The sequence below is a fragment of the Schistocerca gregaria genome, chromosome 7, assembly GCF_023897955.1.
Source record: "Schistocerca gregaria isolate iqSchGreg1 chromosome 7, iqSchGreg1.2, whole genome shotgun sequence".
NCBI lineage: Eukaryota > Metazoa > Arthropoda > Insecta > Orthoptera > Acrididae > Schistocerca > Schistocerca gregaria.
Window position 1 is genome coordinate 238,826,548 of NC_064926.1, and position 9,364 is coordinate 238,835,911.

Consider the following 9,364-nt stretch of genomic DNA (forward strand, 5'->3'; position numbering starts at 1 on the left):
TGCCAAAGGCGATGGCATACAGACTGCTGGCGGCTTTTCGATGATTTGTGAGCGTGGATCTTGTGAATAAAGTCCGCTACGACACGCTAACTTCTCATCGAGACGGCAGCCTTGATCTTGTCAACATCTATGGAAAATAGGCTGCCCTTTACTTAAGTGCGATGACCAAATCATGGACGCGCCACCGGACCGGAATAACCGGACCCTCACTGATGAACTGGACCTTCCCTCCCGAATGCCGTTCGTTGCAGTAGCCCATATTTCTACCTTCCTGTCACACATCAAGGCCTCCTTTATCCAATACAGTCGTGTCCATGCAGACTCGTACCACAAACACTACAGTACGTGATGTTTAAGGCTTAATGATGAGAAGCCGGAAAGCCGGTATCCTACGGTCGCATGGTCCTGGGTCCCCCTTCTGTGCACAATGTCCTCCTCGGCATGATCGCTCGTGTGACCAGATATGTAGCTGTTAACAGAAAATACATGACACACCTTCGCTAGGCCAACGTGGCGTTAACAAGACAGATTCGCTGCCTTGTCCCCTGTGACTCTGCTAGTAAACCTCTTACGTTATTTGATTTTCAAACAGCTGAGCAAAACTGAACGTACTCAAACAGTTCTCTCTTTACTTATTCTGATCATCACTAAAATGACACACAATATATTTTTAGCGCAATGCAATCTGACTTTCAATAATACCTACAAAAGAATGGCTCTGACTAACTACAACCTATAACTTTCATGAATCACTTACCTCACAAAAATATTGCCAGTTAAATAAAAGATTCTAACTATTGAAGGCACTAACTACTAACAGGCGTAGTTAGCAAATGAAAGATTTTGATAGAGAACAAACAATGTACACTCCTGGAAATGGAAAAAAGAACACATTGACACCGGTGTGTCAGACCCACCATACTTGCTCCGGACACTGCGAGAGGACTGTACAAGCAATGATCACACGCACGGCACAGCGGACACACCAGGAACCGCGGTGTTGGCCGTCGAATAGCGCTAGCTGCGCAGCATTTGTGCACCGCCGTCGTCAGTGTCAGCCAGTTTGCCGTGGCATACGGAGCTCCATCGCAGTCTTTAACACTGGTAGCATGCCGCGACAGCGTGGACGTGAACCGTATGTGCAGTTGACGGACTTTGAGCGAGGGCGTATAGTGGGCATGCGGGAGGCCGGGTGGACGTACCGCCGAATTGCTCAACACGTGGGGCGTGAGGTCTCCACAGTACATCGATGTTGTCGCCAGTGGTCGGCGGAAGGTGCACGTGCCCGTCGACCTGGGACCGGACCGCAGCGACGCACGGATGCACGCCAAGACCGTAGGATCCTACGCAGTGCCGTAGGGGACCGCATCGCCACTTCCCAGCAAATTAGGGACACTGTTGCTCCTGGGGTATGGGCGAGGACCATTCGCAACCGTCCCCATGAAGCTGGGCTACGGTCCCGCACACCGTTAGGCCGTCTTCCGCTCACGTCCCAACATCGTGCAGCCCGCCTCCAGTGGTGTCGCGACAGGCGTGAATGGAGGGACGAATGGAGACGTGTCGTCTTCAGCGATGAGAGTCGCTTCTGCCTTGGTGCCAATGATGGTCGTATGCGTGTTTGGCGCCGTGCAGGTGAGCACCACAATCAGGACTGCATACGACCGAGGCACACAGGGCCAACACCCGGCATCATGGTGTGGGGAGCGATCTCCTACACTGGCCGTACACCTTTGGTGATCGTCGGGGGGACACTGAATAGTGCACGGTACATCCAAACCGTCATCGAACCCATCGTTCTACCATTCCTAGACCGGCAAGGGAACTTGCTGTTCCAACAGGACAATGCACGTCGGCATGTATCCCGTACCACCCAACGTGCTCTAGAAGGTGTAAGTCAACTACCCTGGCCAGAAAGATCTCCGGATCTGTCCCCCATTGAGCATGTTTACGACTGGATGAAGCGTCGTCTCACGCGGTCTGCACGTCCAGCACGAACGCTGGTCGAACTGAGGCGCCAGGTGGAAATGGCATGGCAAGCCGTTCCACAGGACTACATCCAGCATCTCCACGATCGTCTCCATGGGAGAATAGCAGCCTGCATTGCTGCGAAAGGTGGATATACACTGTACTAGTGCCGACATTGTGCATGCTCTGTTGCCTTTGTCTATGTGCCCGTGGTTCTGTCAGTGTGATCATGTGATGTATCTGACCCCAGGAATGTGTCAATAAAGTTTCCCCTTCCTGGGACAATGAATTCACGGTGTTCTTATTTCAATTTCCAGGAGTGTATTTATCTTAACTATGTTCAAAAGTTATTCATGACAACCATCTTTACAAATTTACTTTTTCTGGCAGACACACGTCCAGATCGTCCGCTTTTAGTGACCTCTCAAAACTCTGGCATCTCTCTCTCTCTCCACATCCACCACTGCTGGCAGCTCACCTCCAACTGCCCAATGCTACGCGCTGTTCACATCCAACTGCCCAACATCACACAAGCGAATATTCCAATAATGAGTCCAACCAGCCACAGACTGCACACAGCATAGTCAGTGATTTTCATACAGAGCACTACGTGGCGTTACCAACATAAAAACCTATCAGCCTACTTACAACACTTGACATCGACTGCAGTGTGGATCTTTTGTGGCGGTGTAGCAGCTGAGTCAAAAAATGCTTTGACTTCCTTCTACGTACGGTTCTCGATGACATTGCGCCGAAGCCACTTCTGTTCCTAGATGAGACCTACTACCACCTACGAAGACAAACGCAGTGAATTGAATAAAAGGCCTATCGATTTCTTACTTGTTTCACGAAGGAGATAAGAGTGTTCTTGATTTTTGGACGTTCCTGCAAGATCGTTTTAGCTTTATCTCGCACAATTCGAGATTTAGGAGTCTCTTCGAGGACCCCTTCGCGGCAGTTGATATGTCCTGGGTATGAAAAGATGACTTGAAAGTGAGTGTGTAATACTAGGTCTTGGGCCAGTGTACGGACAAAATGGAACATTCTTCGAGAAGACATACCCGTAACATGCCTGACGGACATGGGATTCTGGGTGCATCCATCATCCATATGTCGGCTGCATGCTGATGCTGTTTTGTTTGTTTCGCTGAGAGAGCGTTCTTAATTGCATTTCTGTTTCGTTGTTGTCGATACTAACTGCTCATTGATGTGAATCTCTTACGCAGTTATTCTTCTCACACTGAGAAAAAGCGACCGCTCACGACAAGTGGGAATTCCGGGTTTAAGTCCCGGTCCGGCACAAATTTTCAGTGTCATCATTCCATCATTCTACAATGTAGGCTGCCCATTTCTGAAACTGCGAATACATGTCCTGTAAGTTTATAATATTTGTAGACTTAGAAAAAGGATTTTACACTTAGGACTCGAGCACATTATTTAAATTTTGAAGGTATTGGAGATAAAACAGACGAAGCAAGAGGTTATTTACAACTTGTACAGAAATCAGACTGCAGTTATAAGAATCGAAGGACATTGAAGACAAGCAGCTTTTGAGAAGGTAATACGACAGGGTTAGGGCCTGTCCCTAATGTAATTCAATCTGCACGATAAGCAAGCTCTGAAGAAAACCAAGAAGAAATCTGGAAAGAGAATTAAAGTTAAAGTAAACAAGAAATAAAAACTTTGAAGTTTCCTTATGACATTGTAATTCAGTCAGAGAGGGCAAAGAATTTGGAAGGGCTCTTGAACGGAATGGACAGTGTCTTGAAAACAGATTACAACACTAACGTCAATCAAAAATAAAACAAGGTAGTGGAATGTAATTGAATTAAAGAAGACGATTTCGAGGGAATTAGATTACGAGACGAGACACTAAAAGTAATAGATGAGTTTTGCTATTTGGGGAGCAAAATAACTTACGATAGCCGAAGCAACGAGGATGTAAAACGTTGAATGGCACTAGCGAGGAAAGCATTCCCGAAAAATAGGAATTTGTAAACATCTAATTTAATTTTAGTGTTAGGAAAACTTTACTGAAGGTATCTTTTTGAAGTATAGTCTTCTATGGAAGTGAAATGTGAACGATAACAGTTCATACAAAAACGGAATAAAAGCTTTGGAATGTAGTGCTGTACAAGAATGCTAAATATTTGCTTGGAATGTCGATTAACAAATAAGGAGATACTGAGTCCAACTGGGGGAAAAAAATTGTGCCATAACTTGACTAAAGGAAGGGCTTGATTGATTGAACGCTTTCTGAAGCATCAAGCAATCGTCAGTGGAAAGAAATTCGGGATTAAGATTTTATGGGTTGAGAACGGTAACCAGGTTCAGATGCATATAGCGTGTGGAAGGCACGCAAAGCTGAAGAGGTTTGCACAGGATAGACTAGCGTGGTGAACTGCATGAAAACAGTGTTTGGACTGAAGACTCCAACAACAGTAAGACAGAAAAAGAATTTACTGCTATTTTATTGCTACTGTTTGTAGCCAACTACCCTTAACATAATTATTTCCTGTTGGGTTCTTTTCCAGATTATTCGGCCAACATTTGTTGGACTGCATTACCGACATTTCTCCAGCACTGGTGGCCGGGATTGTCAAAGCTTCACCATCCATAAATGGTCCCACCAGCAACGAAGGGCGAAGCTTTGACAATGCCAGCCATTCTTGCTGATGGAATGTTGCAAATGTCGTCCAACAATCTGCCGAAGAATGGGAGACAAAAGTCAAAATGCAATATGTCAACAAGTGGCCACGAAAGCGTTAACAATTTTCTGCAGTTAGTCTTTGTAAATAATTTTCCAGGAGAGATGTAGTTCTGAATTTTATAGCAGGACGGTTATTGTTACAGCCACCCTTAGATTTGTACGTTCTGTGTGAGGTGAACTTCAACATTTACGCCTGGTAATTTTAAGGGAGAGCTCGAAGGTCTTAAACTAGTTACATAGGAATAAAAAAATATCAAGGCAGGTGATGGCTGTGATATCACACAACGCGTGCCAAGTTATTGGACAGAAAATTGTACAGGCGGCACAAAATGCAGTGGAATGTCGTGTGTCCAGCCCTCGTTAATGCTGATAAGGCCAGTGGCCGGCCGCCGTGGAGGAGCAGTTCTAGGCGCTTCAGTCTGGAACCGCGCGACTGCTACGGTCGCAGGTTCGAATCCTGCCTTGGGCATGGATGTGTGTGCTGTCCTTAGGCCGGTATTACACTATCAAATTTCTTTGTCAAAGATTTGATCAAAGATGTGATCAAATATCCCGTCAAATATATTTGACAAAGATCTTTGACGTAGCACTAGAAGGGATATTACACTGTCATCATATTTTCCGTCAAAGTTCAAGATAGCTGACAACACCAACTTGTTATTTACGGCAGCAGTTGCATGTACCACAATTGCAGCGTGTGCACATGCGGAAGAGAAGCGAGGGAAGCCGTGGGTTTTACGACGACACGATAAAAGCATTCAACAAAGCTTGTTACGTGAGCTTATAGTGGAGGACGTCAAGTCGTACATTAATTACTTAAGAAGGAATCAGCATACATTTCTGTATGTCTCAGTGAAGTGTATCCTCATATCACAAAGCATAATATTCACTTAAGAACTGCTACATCTGCAGGAGATAGGCTCACTGTAACACTCCGATTCCTTGCTACAGGAGAGGGTTAGGTTGCGTTAGGTTAGGTTTGGTAAGGTCAGGTCTCCAATTTTCTTAATCTATTTTTGTATTCAGGGTGCCTCACGTTGTAAAGCGCCTCATCAGCTTCATACATCTCTAATAATTTTCTAGTTGTCGGCACACACCAATTGCATTTAGCGGCAATGTTTATAAAACCACTACAGACGACAGAACGCTGCAGCGATGCTAGTGCTCCATGTGGTAACATGTCACATTTCAGTGAACAGAAGACAAGCGACTACTTTCTATCAAATATTGGACGACATTTGACAAAGTTCCATATTACACCATCAAATATCTTTGACGAAGATATTTGACAAAGAAATTTGATAGTGTAATACCAGCCTTAGGTTACTTAGGTTCGAGTAGTTCTAAGTTCTAGGGGACTGATGAGCTCAGATGTTAAGTCCCATGGAGCTCAGAGCCATTTGAACCATTTTCTAAGGCATGTGTCAGAACTTTCCATTACATTGAAAACAGTGAGTTAACGCTATTCTTTGTATTGTGTAAGCACTCAGACATCGATACTAACAATCTGAGAGAGAGAGACGTGGGAGTGCGATTCTAAGCATTGTTGCGAGAGGAGGTCTGTCTGCGAGAGTGGAAGTAGCAGTGTCGGTCGAGAGTTCGGAGACAGAAGACGTGTCACGCTGCCCTCACGTCGGAGATGAAAGATCTTACCACACTCAAGGCCTGATTTCATTTATGTAGCCAGGAGAGATTTAGATGGCTTAACTACGCTTGAAGATGGAATTCCAGGTAAAATTCGCAAGCACAGAGCAAAAGCAATTGCAGGGTTAGGCTCGTGATTGTTAGTCTGAGTTTGCAATAATCCCATGTTTTGCTTGTCAGTTACAGAAGCCTCCTTATCCTCCAAATAATAATTATTATTCTCCACATCTAATTAATAAATAATTTCTGTGGTTATTAAAAGTTAATGTAACAGTGAAATTGAAATAATTTGTTAATCTGTCACTCAGCCATTATTGACACCTATGTTATTGTCATTATTAATACTTGTTCATGATGATTTCTGAAGTTTTTAAATCGACTTAACTTATGAAACGGCTTCTCACAAGTTATTTAGTTGCTAACACGACCCAAGGAAACTCCTTTTATTCAATTAATTCTTAGTAACAATAAGCTTTAGCCATTGATGCTGCATGCTGCTGCAAATTTCTGTAAATCACTTGGGAAGGCAGTCTTCTGAAGAGGTGAGTGCAAAACTTAGGGTCAAAACAGAGACAATGATACTCCACAACATGTCATGTACTCTAACCCAGTAAATGCCGTTGCACAAGTCAGATTCTGTGTCACTTGTAAATACTTGTTCAGAAACGCAGTCAGATAGCTTAGGTACTCATTCTAACAGGTTCATTTGCTCCTGTAGTTTTTCATATTCAAATACGTAGTCAGATGGCTTATCCAAATGTTAGTTTTAAGTTTTTTATGTAACGGTCTGTTGAGGGCTTAAAGGACAGTGAAACTGACACTCATACAACACGCACACAGTGTTATCAAGTTTTATTCCGTTAACTGACATTTCAGGTTGCTTATCAAGTCCATTTTCACAGACGAATATAGGCAATATTTGTTGTAGCAACGTTACGTACTGGTTGCATGTGCGTTACATATTGGTTGCATATACGTTACATCATTTGTACAATACTATGATGTCAGTCTGGAACCGCGCGACCGCTACGGTCGCAGGTTCGAATCCTGCCTCGGGCATGGATGTGTGCGATGTCCTTAGGTTAGTTAGGTTTAAGTAGTTCTAAGTTCTAGGGGACTGGTGACCTAAGACGTTAAGCCCCATAGTGCTCAGAGCCATTTGAACCAACCAATGCTATGATGCCCCTGTATCTAGTATAAAATGTCATCAAAGAGGAAGAATCTGGTACAGTGGTCATATGCAAAAAGTTAAAGGTACTGCGTGCGATGAATTATGGAAAATTGTTGAAGAAGTTTGATGCTGAAGCATTTACAAGGGTTCCATGATTCTCAGACATAGGCGATATTGATGTAAATTAGTGGCTACCAAACGGCAATGACAATGTCCATGATATGATTTCTGATGACAAAATCATCACCGTTTGCTCCTCTTGGAGATTGCTGATGGTGATTATGGATCAGCTGATGGAGATTATGGAACAGCTGATGGAATTGGCGTTCAATCTGAAGACATTATGAGACATACAGAGACAACAACGCAGTTAGACAAAATAATAGGTTATTTGATCGAACTCTTGCAAAGAAAATTCAGTTCTTGGGTGAGCAAACAAATTTTTAAAGTTATTACTTGGCTCAGACGGCATGGAGGCAAATACGGCTCATACAGTGTGTCAAAACTAGTATCTGGAGCGCACGCGAAGACTGAAATGTTGCAGAAAGCACAGGACTGCCAGTAAGACATTTCCATATAGAGCCGAGCCTTAATTAAGAAGTGCAAACGGCGCAGTATGACAGTACCTAATGCGTCATTCTGCGTGCCTTGCAGTACGGAGCGGCAACATGTAACCTCCGACCTCAGCCGCTGGACGGCGTCTTTGCCCTGATGGAAGCGAAGACAAGGAGGACTGAAGATAACAGAAACACCAAAATGGGGCAAGTCTACTGACAACTCCAGGAAATGTAAGGAAACGGCTGCATTGCGGGCTGGAATGGCGTCCTGTACAGTTTAAATACGACCATTTGTGAAGCCTCGGTCTCAACGTCTGGTCGTCCCATCTGAGAGTCCGGCGGAATGACAATACGGCTAGTTACCTTGAACGGCGAGTCGTGTGCTGCCTACGGCTGCCTGAAGACCTCACCTCCGAGACCACAGCCAGCTGGATATAATGGTACTTAGCCGCAGCAAGGTGCCATTGCTGTGACAGAAGAAGATGTGGAAGGTCCTGGACCTTCTGGTGAAGAGCCATATCGAGTGCTGCCTTGCTGCGTGAGACACCTCGAGACACGTGAGTACCGCCTCCCTGGCTGTATGTAATATTGCCTTCCTGGCTGTATGCTCTGATGTTGATCTGGGTCCTGAGCTACCGCCTTCATGACACCCGCCGTTCGTGGTATACTGTCGGTACTCGCTTAAGTGCGATACTTCTTCGAGTGCACTGGGGAAGGCTGAGCTGTGGTAGGCTTTCTGTCCCGGCCATCCGAATGATATCAACGCTGGGTCCTGTCCTGCACATCGGGTAGCGGAGCTGCTCAGTCCTCATTCATTGTCGCATTCCATTTTGTAAATCAGTACGACTGATTCGGTATTAAAAAGATTCCAGACAAACAGTTTCACTGACGCCTTAAGACTTGGGAAATGCCTATGTGATTGTGCTGACGTAAACGACATTCGTATCTGGCTCAAAAGACTCTTGCTGATTATTTCTATGTACAATAAAGTTATTTCGATATCTGACCAAAATGTTTTTGTTGAAAATAACTATAACGCGTGTGTTTATAGGATCAAGTACACTATACTGCCGCTAATCCGGCCCTCTGTAGTCCGGCCTCTCAGTAATCCGGCGCACGTCCAAAAACACATGCACAATGAATTATCGTGCGCAACAGTGCTTAGTTAAACAATGCTTTGTATACTGTACTTGAAATTGTAGCTTTCTTTACAGTTCGGAATCATGTCTTCTAAAAGAAAACGGGTTACGCTAGACCTCAAGCACAAACTCGAAATTTTAGCCGGCCACTATGGCCGAGCGCTTCCAGGTGTTTCAG